The sequence below is a fragment of the Oncorhynchus gorbuscha genome, linkage group LG23, assembly GCF_021184085.1.
Source record: "Oncorhynchus gorbuscha isolate QuinsamMale2020 ecotype Even-year linkage group LG23, OgorEven_v1.0, whole genome shotgun sequence".
Lineage (NCBI taxonomy): Eukaryota > Metazoa > Chordata > Actinopteri > Salmoniformes > Salmonidae > Oncorhynchus > Oncorhynchus gorbuscha.
In genome coordinates, this window is record NC_060195.1 from 69,189,254 (window position 1) to 69,207,561 (window position 18,308).

Sequence of the window (18,308 nt, forward strand, 5' to 3'; positions counted from 1 at the left end):
CTATCACTGGCTATGATCAAATGAAACACATCAAAATATAAAAGTCTTGTTTTACAGTTTAGGCTCTAGAGTTGGTTTGACGCAGAGTGACTGCAGAGAGGTTCTTGTCCATTGGTTGTGGGCTGTATTAGACATTATCAGACTTACACACCAAACACACAATAAAAACACAACTCGTCAGCTGCTTGCCAGTCAGGGGTTTAGCTGGTGGCCATGGCTCAGTGTTAGGTCCATCTCTTGGGTTGGTGTTAAGAACGGTAGTAGATGACGTGATCGAGCATTGGGCAGGAGGGATCCGATTGGTTGGGCGAGAGGGGGACACCTCTAGACCCTGGTTACTCCAGTGAGGCGTCTGAAGGACTGGACGTTGGGACACACCGCGCCCCAGTCTGTGGGATTGCGGTACTCGCCCTTCTCCAGGAGATACTGACGGCCCTTTGTAGTCGGGGTGCTCGTAGAAGACCCACCAGCCTCCCAGCACCTTGCAGGAGTGCACCTCGCCGCCAGTGGAACTTCTCCAGCACGGAGGGGCAGTCCTCGGTGGCCTCGAACGCCTGGCCTGCCAAGTCTCCTTCCCGTACAGCTGCAGCTTGTAGGGGGCACCGCTAGCCTGGAGGAGGGGGCAAGGTGGGGGCATCAGAGGGGAGGGCAGGATGGGTCAAACGGAAGGAAGCAGAGACATATAGAAAGGCGTCAGACAGATTGTAGATCTCATTCTCAGATCTCTACAATTCAAGATGATCAACAGGAGTTTAAATACAGAATGTTTCACCAGCTGCATGCTGGGTAAGTCTAGTCTATGTTACTGCTGCATTAATATAGAATGTTACACAGGCTGCATGCTGGGTAAGTCTAGTCTATGTTACTGCTACATTAATATAGAATGTTACACAGGCTGCATGCTGGGTATGTCTAGTCTATGTTACTGCTACATTAATATGAATGTTACAGGCTGCATGTTGGGTAAGTCTAGTCTATGTTACTGCTACATTAATATAGAATGTTACACCAGCTGCATGCTGGGTAAGTCTAGTCTATGTTACTGCTACATTAATACTGAATGTTACACAGGCTGCATGCTGGGTAAGTCTAGTCTATGTTACTGCTACATTAATACTGAATGTTACACCAGCTGCATGCTGGGTAAGTCTAGTCTATGTTACTGCTACATTAATATAGAATGTTAATGCTGGGTTTGTCTAATCTATGTTCCTGCTACATTATATTGATATTTCATAACTCCCTGTAATTATCTCTGATTAAGACAAAAACAACTGTACATTACATTACATTACATACTGTATATTTGTGTATTTCTAGAACAGATACACAGTATTTATGTAACTCAATCAATTTAATGTCTACATGGTCAGTACCATTGACCTAAAATGACACCATAGAAACAGATAACACAGATGGGACAATATCTACATAACAATATCTATATAACAATGTATATTTAACAATATCTAAATAATAATATCTACAATTCCCCTAGAGTCAAAAAACATCTAGAAGTTTGATGAACACTGACTCAGGTGCGAATGGAACTGTATTCACTGTTTAGTGCACTACTTTAGACCAGGACCCATATGACATAGTGCACTACTTTAGACCAGGGCCCATATGACATAGTGCACTACTTTAGACCAGGACCCATATGACATAGTGCACTACTTTAGACCAGGACCCATAGGACTTAGTGCACTACCAGGACCCATAGGGCATTGCACTACTTAGGACCCATAGGACATAGTGTACTACTTTAGACCAGGACCCATAGGACATAGTGCACTACTTTAGACCAGGACCCATAGGACATAGTGACATTTAGACCAGGACCCATGGGCATAGTGCACTACTTTAGACCAGGACCCATAGGACATAGTGCACTACTTTAGACCAGGACCCATAGGACTTAGTGCACTACTTTAGACCAGGACCCATAGGACATAGTGCACTACTTTAGACCAGGACCCATAGGGCATAGTGCACTACTTTAGACCAGGACCCATAGGGCATAGTGCACTACTTTAGACCAGGGATCATAGGACATAGTGCACTACTTTAGACCAGGACCCATAGGACATAGTGCACTACTTTAGACCAGGACCCATAGGACATAGTGCACTACTTTAGACCAGGGCTCATAGGACATAGTGCACTACTTTAGACCAGGGCTCATAGGACATAGTGCACTACTTTAGACCAGGACCCATAGGGCATAGTGCACTACTTTAGACCAGGACCCATAGGGCATAGTGCACTACTTTAGACCAGGACCCATAGGGCAGAGTGCACTACTTTAGACCAGGACTCATAGGGCACTACTTTAGACCAGGGCCCATAGGACATAGTGCACTACTTTAGACCAGGGGGCACAAAAAATACCTTTCTCTCTTCTACACTCCACCACCTCTTTACCATAATGGCTCATCCACTTACAAAGTTAACCATCTTGCAGGAGCAGACGTGGTCGTTGAGGCCCATCCAGCGCTGGTAGGCGGGGTACTCTCCCCTGGTCAGTACATACTGGTAGTCGGGGTACTCTCCCCTGGTCAGTACATACTGGTAGTCGGGGTACTCTCCCCTGGTCAGTACATACTGGTAGTCGGGGTACTCTCCCCTGGTCAGTACATACTGGGTCGACTCTCCCCTGGTCAGTACATACTGGTAGTCGAGGTACTCTCCCTGGTCAGTACATACTGGTAGTCGGGGTACTCTCCCTGGTCAGTACATACTGGTAGTCGGGGTATTCTCCCTGGTCAGTACATACTGGTAGTCGGGGTATTCTCCCTGGTCAGTACATACTGGTAGTCGGGGTACTCTCCCTGGTCAGTACATACTGGTAGTCGGGTACTCTCCCTGGTCAGTACATACTGGTAGTCTACTCTCCCTGGTCAGTACGTCTGGTAGTCGGGTACTCTCCCTGGTCAGTACATACTGGTAGTCGGGACGTACTGGTAGTCCTCTCCCCTGGTCAGTACATACTGGTAGTCGAGGTACTCTCCCTGGTCAGTACATACTGGTAGTACTCTCCCCTGGTCAGTACGTACTGGTAGTCGGGGTACTCTCCCTGGTCAGTACGTACTGGTAGTCGGGGTCAGTACTCTCCCCTGGTCAGTACGTACTGGTAGTCGGGGTACTCTCCCTGGTCAGTACATACTGGTAGTCGGGATACTCTCCCCTGGTCATTACATACTGGTACTACTCTCCCTGGTCAGTACGTACTGGTAGTCGGGGTACTCTCCTGGTCAGTACGTACTGGTAGTCGGGTACTCTCCCCTGGTCAGTACGTACTGGTAGTCGGGTACTCTCCCTGGTCAGTACATACTGGTAGTCGGGGTACTCTCCCCTGGTCAGTCGTTGCTGGTGGTCGGGGTACTCTCCCTGGTCAGTAAGTACTGGTAGTCGAAGTACTCCCTGGTCAGTACGTACTGGTAGTCGGGGTACTCTCCCTGGTCAGTAAGTACTGGTAGTCGGGTACTCTCCCTGGTCAGTACGTACTGGTAGTCGGGGTACTCTCCCTGGTCAGTACGTACTGGTAGTCGGGTACTCTCCCCTGGTCAGTACGTACTGGTGTCGGGGTACTCTCCCCTGGTCAGTACGTACCTGGTCAGTACGTACTGGTAGTCGGGGTACTCTCCCTGGTCAGTACGTACTGGTCAGTCGGGGTACTCTCCCCTGGTCAGTCACTGGTAGTCGGTACTCTCCCTGGTCAGTACGTACTGGTAGTCTTGGTACTCTCCCTGGTCAGTACGTACTGGTAGTCGGGGTACTCTCCCTGGTCAGTACGTACTGGTAGTCTTGGTACTCTCCTGGTCAGTACATACTGGTAGTCGGGGTACTCTCCCCTACTGGTCAGGTCAGTACATACTGGTAGTCGGGTACTCTCCCTGGTCAGTACATACTGGTAGTCAGTACTCTCCCTGGTCAGTACATACTGGTAGTCGGGTACTCTCCCCTGGTCAGTACATACTGGTAGTCAGGGGTACTCTCCCGTGGTCAGTACATACTGGTAGTCGGGGGTCAGTACATACTGGTAGTCTTGGTACTCTCCCCTGGTCAGTACATACTGGTAGTCGGGGTACTCTCCCCTGGTCAGTACATACTGGTAGTCTTGGTACTCTCCCCTGGTCAGTACATACTGGTAGTCTTGGTACTCTCCCCTGGTCAGTACATACTGGTAGTCGGGGTACTCTCCCCTGGTCAGTACATACTGGTAGCCGGTGTAGTTGGGCCTCTCATAGCGGGAGTTGCAGCGGATCAGGTAGGAATGGATGTCTGTGCAGTCGCTGTCACACTCATAACGTCGGCCCTTGTAGTTCCTGTCCTCATAGAACACAATCTGGAGAGACAGAATACAATAGACTGTATTCTGATAACAGATTGACCTCTATTGTTGTCTCCTTGAGCTAAATCTAATGTCCATTTGGAACTATTAAAAGACTATGTTATCCTGACGGTACTACTAGTGTTTACGACTGATCACGTCACATTTTATTGGTCACGTGGACATATTTTGTGCAGCGAAATGCTTATGTTCCTGACTCCAACAGTGCAGTAATACCTAACAAAACAAAATATACGCAAATCCCCATAATAATAATAATACAAATGTAAAAATATTAGAACGAGCAATATCAGAGTCCGGAATATATTGTCAATGTATACACTATGTATATTATGGTGTGTATAGATGGTATGGACAGTAAATGAATAGAAAATGTGTGCACAGCGGTAGTTGACCAGAATACAGTATATACATATAAAGTGGGTAAAACAGTATGTAAACATTATTAAAGTGACTAGTGTTCCATTATTAAAGTGACCAGTGTTCCATGTCTATGTACATAGGGCAGCAGTCTCTAAGGTACAGGGTTGAGTACCGGGTGGTAGCCGGCTAGTAACAGTGACTAAGTTCAGGGCAGGGTACTGAGCGGAGGCCGACTAGTGGTCACTGTTTAACAATCTGATGGCTTGGAGATAGAAGCTGTTAATCAGTCTCTCTGTCCACAACTTTGATGCACCTGTGCCGTCTCCTCTTTCTGGATGGTAGCTGGGTGAACAGGATGTGGCTCGGGTGGCTGAGGTCCTTGATGATCTTCTTGGCCTTCCTGTAACACCGGGTGCTGTAGATGTCCTGAAGGGCAGGCAGTGGCCCCGGTGATGCGTTGGGCTGACTGCACCACTCTCTGAAGAGCCTTTCGGTTGTGGACAGTGCAGTTGCCGTACCGGGCAGTGATACAACCGACAGACACACACACACCAAATCACTATTCACACAGCTGGTTTTTAATAAACATTCACCACAGGAGGTTGGTAGCACCATAATTGGGGAGGATGGGCTCGTGGTAATGACTGGAGCTGAATCAGTGGAATGGTATCAAATACATCAAACACATGGTTTCCATGGTTTCCAGGTGTTTGATGCCTTTCCATTGACTGCATTCCGGCCATTATTATGAGCCGTCCTCCCCTCGGCAACCTCCTGTGCCACACACATACCGACACACACATTAATAACAATATCAGTGCCACAGCCAAGACCTCTGCCAAAATGTGAGATCCCAGATTAGTTGGATCTGTCATTCAAGTCAACGACCAATCATTACAGCATTAGGCTACTGCTGGGTTGTGACAGAGCCGTGGCACCCGCCCAATGAGGGAAGGAATGCCCTTCAAGCCAATCAGAAACAAGTATTCAACAATGCCATGGTATAATTATTTATATTGGGCAGAGAGTTGAGAATCACCAGAGAGTTGATACTGTATCTACTACATGGACACCTCTCTATCAGTCTGCTGAATTCTGGTTCTAGACTGATTGACTTCCTGTCTCTGACCTGGTGAGACTGACAGAGGGACATTCCTCTATCTATTGAAATAGGCATTAGTCTTGCAGTAAACACATTTTTGTGGCTGGTGTGTATATGGGTAGCCTCACTGTTCAATGTCGGAATCCTTGTCCAATTCTCTACTTTAAATAACCACAGCGCAGCACTCAAACTTAACTAAACTGTCTTGCCACAGTCTGTCAGCGACACCTGTCTGTCACCCGGCACCTCCAGGAGCTGCCACAAGGGTGCAGCATCTCCATAGTATAAAGCCTCCTATCATGTAATATTATAATATAATATGTGTTTACAAAATGTATCAGTTGAAAATGAAGTTAGGTTTCTGTTGGTTGACAGGGTCCACATCATTCATGGTCTCCATGGCGATGAGGTGGCAAGCCAGCACACTTCACTAACAAACTTACTTAACCTCTGGGACTGTGGCTGACATTGCTATTGTCCTTCTATGTTCACAGACGGGGATTGTGAAACAGACCCAGAGGAGTGCCTTGTTGGGGTTTATTCAGTCAGTTTCATGCTATTGCACTACATTTTCATGCAATTAGTTCAGTTTTAAATGTGAAAATGTCAATATTTACAATTACAGGTAAGGAGAGAAAGATTGTTTGCCTTGTGTTCTGGTGGAGGCTGTCTTTGAGGTGGCCCTACATCACCACACACACAAACACACACGCAAACTTGTGCGCACACATTCACATAGACATGCAAGCGTGTGCACACATACACACACTCTCCTGGATCAGGGTTAATAACTGTGTGGTTAGCTGTCAGAGGCACTTAGTGTGAAGTTGGGCAGGCAGAGAGGGCATACAACACACACACACACACACACACACACACACACACACACACACACACACACACACACACACACACACACACACACACACACACACACACACACACACACACACACACACACACACACACACACACACACACACACACACACACACACACACAGGCTCTCTGGCTGTTAAGGAGCCTTGGCTCTGCACAGAGAGAAGGAGGATGGGATGAATGGAAGAGAGAAAGGCAGGCAGAGAGGGCTAACACACACACACACACACACACACACACACACACACACACACACACACACACACACACACACACACACACACACACACACACACAGGCTCTCTGGCTGTTAAGGAGCCTTGGCTCTGCACAGAGAGGAGGAGGATGGGATGAATGGAAGAGAGAAAGGCAGGCAGGACAAAGGGGAGGTGTTCCAACAGGAAGAGAGAAAGGCAGGCAGGACAAAGGGGAGGTGTTCCAACAGGAAGAGAGAAAGGCAGGCAGGACAAAGGGGAGGTGTTCCAACAGGAAGAGAGAAAGGCAGGCAGGACAAAGGGGAGGTGTTCCAACAGGAAGAGAGAAAGGCAGGCAGGACAAAGGGGAGGTGTTCCAACAGGAAGAGAGAAAGGCAGGCAGGACAAAGGGGAGAGGTTCCAACAGGAAGAGAGAAAGGCAGGCAGGACAAAGGGGAGGTGTTCCAACAGGAAGAGAGAAAGGCAGGCAGGACAAAGGGGAGGTGTTCCAACAGGAAGAGAGAAAGGCAGGCAGGACAAAGGGGAGAGGTTCCAACAGGAAGAGAGAAAGGCAGGCAGGACAAAGGGGAGGTGTTCCAACAGGAAGAGAGAAAGGCAGGCAGGACAAAGGGGAGGTGTTCCAACAGGAAGAGAGAAAGGCAGGCAGGACAAAGGGGAGAGGTTCCAACAGGAAGAGAGAAAGGCAGGCAGGACAAAGGGGAGGTGTTCCAACAGGAAGAGAGAAAGGCAAAGGGGAGGAGTTCCAGGCAGGACAAAGGGGAGGTGTTCCAACAGGAAGAGAAAAGGCAGGCAGGACAAAGGGAGGTGTTCCAACAGGAAGTGAGAAAGGCAGGCAGGACAAAGGGGAGGTGTTCCAACAGGAAGAGAGAAAAAGGCAGGCAGGACAAAGGGGAGGTGTTCCAACAGGAAGAGAGAAAGGCAGGCAGGACAAAGGGGAGGTGTTCCAACAGGAAGAGAGAAAGGCAGGCAGGACAAAGGGGAGGTGTTCCAACAGGAAGAGAGAAAGGCAGGCAGGACAAAGGGGAGGTGTTCCAACAGGAAGAGAGAAAGGCAGGCAGGACAAAGGGGAGGTGTTCCAACAGGAAGAGAGAAAGGCAGGCAGGACAAAGGGAGGTGTTCCAACAGGAAGAGAGAAAGGCAGGCAGGACAAAGGGGAGGTGTTCCAACAGGAAGAGAGAAAGGCAGGCAGGACAAAGGGGAGGTGTTCCAACAGGAAGAGAAAGGCAGGCAGGACAAAGGGGAGCTGTTCCAACAGGAAGAGAGAAAGGCAGGCAGGACAAAGGGGAGGTGTTCCAACAGGAAGAGAGAAAGGCAGGCAGGACAAAGGGGAGCTGTTCCAACAGGAAGAGAGAAAGGCAGGCAGGACAAAGTGGAGGGTTCCAACAGGAAGAGAGGTTGTCCAACAGGAAGAGAGAAAGGCACAGGTGTCTGCTGAGCCATAATGAGACTGGGCAACTTCCTTCATCCACAAGTTCACACACACGGTCTGGAAAGAGGGTGCTCCCCACAACCAACTCTCTCAGAAATCTGGACTCAACTACCTCCATAACATGCTGCCATAGCCACAGGAAGTCGGGGGGGTCTATATCGTTCTGCTAATACAGGACTCGTAAATGCCCAGTGCACTACTTTTGTGAAAAAAAATGTCAACTAAATGTATTGGAGTGTTAACCAGCATTTGTAACTTGAGTCTGATAATTATCTGTACAAAACCGTTCATCTGATGACACTGGTGGAACATAAAAACACTTGCTTGACATACAATATGTTTTCCAGTTTCTTGAAATACAACTTATTTCTGTGTCAACTGAAATGGTCTATTCATTCCTTTCACATTTTAGTGAACTCTCTTATCCAGAGCAACTTTACAGTAGGGAGTGCTGTTCATTCTGGTCCCCCATGAGAATTGAACCCACAACCCTTACATTGCAAGCCCCATCCTGTACCAACTGAGGCACATCATCACACGCTGTCATCACAAACCAATTGAAGTCTCAATGCACTCAACTACTGTATTGTGCATTGTTGTTCATTATGGTGATAGAAAGTCTGCAGGTACTAACCTAGATGACCAGCGTATGTACAGTACAGTCATGTACATTTACATTACATTACGCTGTTTGTAAGGATGGTCAATTAATACTGCACAAAAAGGGATTGTTTTCCATGTTATTTTATCAAGAAAAATATTTCATTTGATGTGGATGTTTTGTGTCTTTGTCCATAACTTTGCACCCTTTGATGTAAATGTTTGTGGACAGGGTTTTGGTCTATCTAGATTCCATTAGAATGACATCACAGAGAAAGGGACAGGGTTTTGTTCTATCTAGATTCCATTAGAATGACATCACAGAGAAAGGGACAGGGTTTTGTTCTATCTAGATTCCATTAGAATGACATCACAGAGAAAGGGACAGGGTTTTGTTCTATCTAGATTCCATTAGAATGACATCACAGAGAAAGGGACAGGGTTTTGTTCCATCTAGATTCCATTAGAATGACATCACAGAGAAAGGGACAGGGTTTTGTTCTATCTGGATTCCATTAGAATGACATCACAGAGAAAGGGACAGGGTTTTGTTCTATCTGGATTCCATTAGAATGACATCACAGAGAAAGGGACAGGGTTTTGTTCTATCTGGATTCCATTAGAATGACATCACAGAGAAAGGGACAGGGTTTTGTTCTATTTGGATTCTATTAGAATGACATCACAGAGAAAGGGACAGGGTTTTGTTCTATCTGGATTCCATTAGAATGACATCACAGAGAAAGGGACAGGGTTTTGTTCCATCTGGATTCCATTAGAATGACATCACTGTAATGAACTTCGTCTGCTGTTAGTAGAAAGTTAGACCGAAATGCAGCGTGTAGGTTACTCATGACTTTTAATGAAGCTAATACGGTACATGAAATAACGGAAGAAGAAAACCACAAACGAATGAAACTAATACAGCCTATCTGGTGACTAACACAAAGACAGGTACAATCGCCCACGAAATACAACGCGCACTCAGGCTGCCTAAATACGGTTCCCAATCCGAGACAACGAGAATCAGCTGACTCCAATTAGGAATCGCCTCAGGCAGCCAAGCCTAACTAGACACACCCCTACTAATACACACTCCTAATTAATACAAACCCCAATACGAAATACAACATATAAACCCATGTCACACCCTGGCCTACCCAAACATATAACAAAAACACAAGATACAATGACCAAGGCGTGACAATCACAGAGAAAGGGACAGGGCAACAACTCTTACAGTTGTAAGAGATACTGTTCTTAATTATACAACTACCTTTTTTGCCAATGTGGAGATGCTGTAAAAAACATTTGCCCACGCTACAGACATCTACATCGGTCCGCTAATACCTGTAAGGGCCCAGTACACTACTTTTGTGGAAATTTTTTTTTTCAAATATATTATACACAACCATTTGGGGTTTGGGGTCACTTAGAAATGTCCTTGTTTTTGAAAGAAAAGCTAATGTTTTGTCCATTAAATAACATCAAATTTATCATAAATACAGTGTAGACATTGTTAATGTTGTAAAGGACTATTGTAGCTGGAAACGGCAGATTTTTAATGGAATATCTACATAGGCGTACAGAGGCCCATTATCAGCAACCATCACTCCTGTGTTCCAATGGCACGTTGTGTTAGCTAAACCAAGTGTATAATTTTAAAAGGTAATTGATCATTAGAAAACCTTTTGCAATTATGTTAGCACAGCTGAAAACTGTTGTTCTGATTAAAGAAGCAATAAAACTGGCCTTCTTTAGACTAGTTTAGTATCTGGAGCATCAGCATTTGTGGGTTTGATTACATGCTCAAAATGTCCAGAAACAAATAACTTTTTTTCTGAAACTCGTCAGTCTATTCTTGTTCTGAGAAATGAAGACTATTCCATGCGAGAAATTGCCAAGAAAATGAAAATCTCATACAACGCTGTGTACTACTCCCTTTACAGAACAGCGCAAACTGGGTCTAACCAGAATAGAAAGAGGAGTGGGAGGCCCCGGTACACAACTGAACAAGAGGACAAGTACTTTAGAGTGTCTAGATTGAGAAACTGGCAGCTTCATTAAATAGTACCCTCAAAACACCAGTCTCAACGTCAACAGTGAAGAGGCGACTCCGGGAAGCTGGCCTTCTAGGCAGAGTTGCAAATAAAAAAACACATCTCAGTCTGGCCAATAAAAATAAAAGATTATGATGGGCAAAAGAACACAGACACTGGACAGAGGAACTCTGCATAGAAGGCCAGCATCCCAGATATTCCATTAAAATTCATCCATTTCCAGCTACAATAGTCATTAGCAATGTCTACACTGTATTTCTGATCAATTTGATGTTATTATCATGGACAATATTTTTTATTTTCTTTCAAAAACAAGTGAGTCCTAACTTTTGAACGGTATTGTATGTATATATATACAGTACTAGTCAAAAGTTTGGACACACCTACTCATTCAAGGGTTTTTCTTTATTTTGACTATTTTCTACATTGTAGAATAATAGTGGAGACACCAAAACTATGAAATAACACATCAAGTCAGGTGATTGTGGAGGCCAGGTCATCTGATGCAGCACTCCATCGCTCTCCTTCTGGTGAAATAGCCCTTACACAGCCTGGAGGTGTGTTGGGTCATTGTCCTGTTGAAAAACCAATGATAGTCCCACTAATAAATCACAACAGTGTCACCAGCAAAGCACCGCCACACCATCACACCTCCTCCTCCATGCTTCACGGTGGGAACCACACATGTAGAGATCATCCGTTCACCTACTCTGCATCTCACAAAGACATGGCAGTTGGAACCAAAAATCTCAAATTTGTACTCATCAGACCAAAGGACAGATTTCCATCGGTCTAATGTCCATTGCTCGTGTTTCTTGGGCCAAGAAAGTCTCTTCTTCTTCTTAGGGTCCTTTAGTAGTGGTTTCTTTGCAGCAATTTGACCATGAAGGCATGAATCACAAAGTCTCCTCTGAACAGTTGATGTTGAGATGTGTCTGTTGAACTCTGTGAAGCATTTATTTGGGCTGCAATTTCTCAGGCTGATAACTCTAATGAACTTATCCTCTGCACCAGAGGTAACTCTGGGTCTTCCTTTCCTGTGGCAGTTCTCATGAGAGCCAGTTTCATCATTGCGCTTGATGTTTTTTACAACTACGCTTGAAAAAAAAAATTCAAAGTTCTTGAAATGCTCCAGATTGACTGACATTCGTGTCTTAAAGTAATGATGGCCTGTCGTTACTCTTTGCTTGTTTGAGCTGTTCTTTCCATAAAATGGACTTGGCTTTTTACCAAATAGGGCTATCTTCTGGATACCACCTCTAACTTGTCACAACACAACTGATTGGCTCAAACGCATTAAGAAGGAAATAAATTCCACAAATTAACTTTTAATGAGGCACACTTGTTAATTGAAATGCATGCCAAGAGTGTGCAAAGCTGTCATCAAGGCAAAGGGTGGCTACTTTGAAGAATCTAAAACATAAAATGTATTTGGATTTGTTTAACACTTTTTTGGTTACTACATGATTCCATATTTGTTATTTCATAGTTTTGATGTCTTCACTATTATTCTACAAAGAAGAAAAACAAAAGACAAAAAAAACTTGAATGGATAGGTGGGTCCAAACTTTTGACTGGTACTGGATATTTTTGTAAATATTTGTTGGGTTATTCAACATTTTCACGGGGTGCTGCAGCACCCTCAGCACCCCTACTTCCCACAGCTATGCATGCTGCCATTGGGCTCAATATGGTGGGGCTCAATAAGGTGGGGCTCCATATGCTGGGGCTCCATATGCTGGGGCTCCATATGATGGGGCTCCATATGATGGGGCTCCATATGATGGGGCGCCGTATGCTGGGGCTCCATATGATGGGGCTCCATATGCTGGGGCTCCATATGCTGGGGCTCCATATGATGGGGCTCCATATGATGGGGCTTCGTATGATGTTGCACCTTCTAGTTGTCTGCAGTGCAGAGCAGAAATCCTGGTAGTGAGTCTCCAAACAAAAGTGAGGTTTGGGATCAAAGTCCAGCTCATCCCTGGAGCACAGATTAGCTGAATGTGACTGTAGCCCAGCTACGTTTACCATGCCGTAACTAACATGATTATGGTTCTGGATCAAACACTACACTTCACAGTCTGATGGTTTTCATATTGGTCTCGCCTCTTATTCACAGACATCGAACGGGACCATCCCATTCAAATCATTTATGTAGTGAGTTTTGGTCTTGGAGTCCGTAGATTACATTATTTTAGGGGCGTTAGAAACAAAAACTGGCCTCAGTTCCTGCCTATGTTGACTTAACCATCGAGACCCTTAAGATCAGGTGGCAAAGCAAGGTATTTTAGCCCAATTAGCATCTGTCTGACCCGTGTGCTGCTGTCAATGTGTTTTGCATTAGCTAAGAGGCAACACGAGCTCCCTCCCTTTGACCCAACTTTAGAGGACCTATGTGGTAATGTTATGACTCTTCAAGGTTCCCAGAAGGTGCGTCATGCCAGACAGGCACATCATACATGCCATCACACCAAGTCATTTATCCTACTACTCAGGTTAACTCCCTGTATAATCTGAATGCTACATGATTTACTGTTTACCAGGTAGATCAATCAACTGAAATGTTAGAGAGTCTTCTAATCACTATTTAATGTGTGTGTGTGTGTGTGTGTGTGTGTGTGTGTGTGTGTGTGTGTGTGTGTGTGTGTGTGTGTGTGTGTGTGTGTGTGTGTGTGTGTGTGTGTGTGTGTGTGTGTGTGTGTGTGTGTGTGTGTGTGTGTGTGTGTGTGTGTGTGTGTGTGTGTGTGTGAGAGAGAGAGAGTGAGCATACTCTCCCTTCTAAACGGTGTGTGTGTGTGTGTGAGAGAGAGAGAGTGAGCATACTTTCCCTTCTAAACGGTGTGTGTGTGTGTGTGAGAGAGAGAGAGTGAGCATACTCTCCCTTCTAAACGGTGTGTGTGTGTGTGTGAGAGAGAGAGAGTGAGCATACTTTCCCTTCTAAACGGTGTGTGTGTGTGTGTGAGAGAGAGAGTGAGCATACTTTCCCTTCTAAACGGTGTGTGTGTGAGAGAGAGAGAGTGAGCATCCTTTCCCTTCTAAACGGTGTGTGTGTGTGTGAGAGAGAGAGTGAGCATCCTTTCCCTTCTAAACGGTGTGTGTGTTGACCAGTGTCTTGAGGCTTACGTCTGTCTGCAGAAATGTAATATGTTGGAACAAAATTCCTGTGGAGAAAATACCTCTTCAGGTTCCTCACCTTTTTCTCTTGGTCTCACGCGGAGCCTCTGAAACCCCATGGCACGTGATCTTATCATTGTAATTGTCTCGTATCACCATGATAATGCATGAAATATAATGGGATGAATGTGGTGATTACACTCTTTCAGTGGTGATGAATGTGGTGATGACACTCTTTCAGTGGTGATGAATGTGGTGATTACACTCTTTCAGTGGTGATGAATGTGGTGATTACACTCTTTCAGTGGGGATGAATGTGGTGATTACACTCTTTCAGTGGTGATGAATGTGGTGATTACACTCTTTCAGTGGGGATGAATGTGGTGATTACACTCTTTCAGTGGTGATGAATGTGGTGATTACACTCTTTCAGTGGTGATGAATGTGGTGATTACACTCTTTCAGTGGGGATGAATGTGGTGATTACACTCTTTCAGTGGTGATGAATGTGGTGATTACACTCTTTCAGTGGTGATGAATGTGGTGATTACACTCTTTCAGTGGTGATGAATGTGGTGATTACACTCTTTCAGTGGGATGAATGTGGTGATTACACTCTTTCAGTGGTGATGAATGTGGTGATTACACTCTTTCAGTGGTGATGAATGTGGTGATTACACTCTTTCAGTGGTGATGAATGTGGTGTGGTGATTACACTCTTTCAGTGGTGATGAATGTGGTGATTACACTCTTTCAGTGGTGATGAATGTGGTGATTACACTCTTTCAGTGGTGATGAATGTGTGATTACACTCTTTCAGTGGTGATGAATGTGGTGATTACACTCTTTCAGTGGTGATGAATGTGGTGATTACTCTTTCAGTGGTGATGAATGTGGTGATTACACTCTTTCAGTGGTGATGAATGTGGTGATGACACTCTTTCAGTGGTGATGAATGTGGTGATTACACTCTTTCAGTGGGGATGAATGTGGTGATTACACTCTTTCAGTGGTGATGAATGTGGTGATTACACTCTTTCAGTGGTGATGAATGTGGTGATTACACTCTTTCAGTGGGGATGAATGTGGTGATTACACTCTTTCAGTGGTGATGAATGTGGTGATTACACTCTTTCAGTGGTGATGAATGTGGTGATTACACTCTTTCAGTGGTGATGAATGTGGTGATTACACTCTTTCAGTGGTGATGAATGTGGTGATTACACTCTTTCAGTGGTGATGAATGTGGTGATTACACTCTTTCAGTGGTGATGAATGTGGTGATTACACTCTTTCAGTGGTGATGAATGTGGTGATTACACTCTTTCAGTGGTGATGAATGTGGTGATTACACTCTTTCAGTGGTGATGAATGTGGTGATTACACTCTTTCAGTGGTGATGAATGTGGTGATTACACTCTTTCAGTGGTGATGAATGTGGTGATTACACTCTTTCAGTGGTGATGAATGTGGTGATTACACTCTTTCAGTGGTGATGAATGTGGTGATTACACTCTTTCAGTGGTGATGAATGTGGTGATTACACTCTTTCAGTGGTGATGAATGTGTGATTACACTCTTTCAGTGGTGATGAATGTGGTGATTACACTCTTTCAGTGGTGATGAATGTGGTGATTACACTCTTTCAGTGGTGATGAATGTGGTGATTACACTCTTTCAGTGGGGATGAATGTGGTGATTACACTCTTTCAGTGGTGATGAATGTGGTGATTACACTCTTTCAGTGGTGATGAATGTGGTGATTACACTCTTTCAGTGGGGATGAATGTGGTGATTACACTCTTTCAGTGGGGATGAATGTGGTGATTACACTCTTTCAGTGGTGATGAATGTGGTGATTACACTCTTTCAGTGGTGATGAATGTGGTGATTACACTCTTTCAGTGGGGATGAATGTGGTGATTACACTCTTTCAGTGGTGATGAATGTGGTGATTACACTCTTTCAGTGGTGATGAATGTGGTGATTACACTCTTTCAGTGGTGATGAATGTGGTGATTACACTCTTTCAGTGGGGATGAATCTTTCAGTGGGGATGATTACACTCTTTCAGTGGTGATGAATGTGGTGATTACACTCTTTCAGTGGTGATGAATGTGGTGATTACACTCTTTCAGTGGTGATGAATGTGGTGATTACACTCTTTCAGTGGTGATGAATGTGGTGATTACACTCTTTCAGTGGGGATGAATGTGGTGATTACACTCTTTCAGTGGGGATGAATGTGGTGATTACACTCTTTCAGTGGTGATGAATGTGGTGATTACACTCTTTCAGTGGGGATGAATGTGGTGATTACACTCTTTCAGTGGTGATGAATGTGGTGATTACACTCTTTCAGTGGGGATGAATGTGGTGATTACACTCACTCTTTCAGTGGTGATGAATGTGGTGATTACACTCTTTCAGTGGGGATGAATGTGGTGATTACACTCTTTCAGTGGTGATGAATGTGGTGATTACACTCTTTCAGTGGTGATGAATGTGGTGATTACACTCTTTCAGTGGTGATGAATGTGGTGATTACACTCTTTCAGTGGTGATGAATGTGGTGATTACACTCTTTCAGTGGTGATGAATGTGGTGATTACACTCTTTCAGTGGTGATGAATGTGGTGATTACACTCTTTCAGTGGTGATGAATGTGGTGATTACACTCTTTCAGTGGTGATGAATGTGGTGATTACACTCTTTCGGTGATGAATGTGGTGATTACACTCTTTCAGTGGTGATGAATGTGGTGATTACACTCTTTCAGTGGGGATGAATGTGGTGATTACACTCTTCAGTGGATGATGTAATGTGGTGATTACACTCTTTCAGTGGCATGATGAATGTGGTGATTACACTCTTTCAGTGGGGATGAATGTGGCGATTACACTCTTTCAGTGAATGGTGATGAATGTGGTGATTACACTCTTTCAGTGGTGATGAATGTGGTGATTACACTCTTTCAGTGGTGATGAATGTGGTGATTACACTCTTTCAGTGGGGATGAATGTGGTGATTACACTCTTTCAGTGGTGATGAATGTGGTGATTACACTCTTTCAGTGGGGATGAATGTGGTGATTACACTCTTTCAGTGGTGATGAATGTGGTGATTACACTCTTTCAGTGGTGATGAATGTGGTGATTTACACTCTTCAGTGGTGATGAATGTGGTGATTACACTCTTTCAGTGGTGATGAATGTGGTGATTACACTCTTTCAGTGGTGATGAATGATGGTGATTACACTCTTTCAGTGGTGATGAATGTGGTGATTACACTCTTTCAGTGGTGATGAATGTGGTGATTACACTCTTTTCAGTGGTGATGAATGTGGTGATGACACTCTTTCAGTGGTGATGAATACACTCTTTCAGTGGGGATGAATGTGGTGATTACACTCTTTCAGTGGTGATGAATGTGGTGATTACACTCTTTCAGTGGTGATGAATGTGTGATTACCTCTTTCAGTGGTGATGAATGTGGTGATTACACTCTTTCAGTGGTGATGAATGTGTGATTACACTTTTCAGTGGTGATGAAATGTGGTGATTACACTCTTTCAGTGGTGATGAATGTGGTGATTACACTCTTTCAGTGGTATTTTAAATGGTGATTATACTCTTTCTGTGTATGTGATGAAATGTGCATTTGCCACCTTCAGTGTGATGGAATGTGATTACACTCTTTCAGTGGGGATGAATGTGGTGATTACACTCTTTCAGTGGTGATGAATGTGGTGATTACACTCTTTCAGTGGTGATGAATGTGGTGATTACACTCTTTCAGTGGTGATGAATGTGGTGATTACACTCTTTCAGTGGTGATGAATGTGGTGATTACACTCTTTCAGTGGTGATGAATGTGGTGATTACACTCTTTCAGTGGTGATGAATGTGGTGATTACACTCTTTCAGTGGGGATGAATGTGGTGATTACACTCTTTCAGTGGTGATGAATGTGGTGATTACACTCTTTCAGTGGTGATGAATGTGGTGATTACACTCTTTCAGTGGTGATGAATGTGGTGATTACACTCTTTCAGTGGTGATGAATGTGGTGATTACACTCTTTCAGTGGTGATGAATGTGGTGATTACACTCTTTCAGTGGGGATGAATGTGGTGATTACACTCTTTCAGTGGTGATGAATGTGGTGATTACACTCTTTCAGTGGTGA

At 44.6% G+C, this 18,308-nt stretch overlaps 1 pseudogene; it reads right to left on the bottom strand.

Moving 5' to 3' along the window:
* Positions 1-324: 324 nt before the first annotated feature.
* Positions 325-14,278, bottom strand: LOC124010737 (annotated as a pseudogene).
* Positions 14,279-18,308: the final 4,030 nt, after the last annotated feature.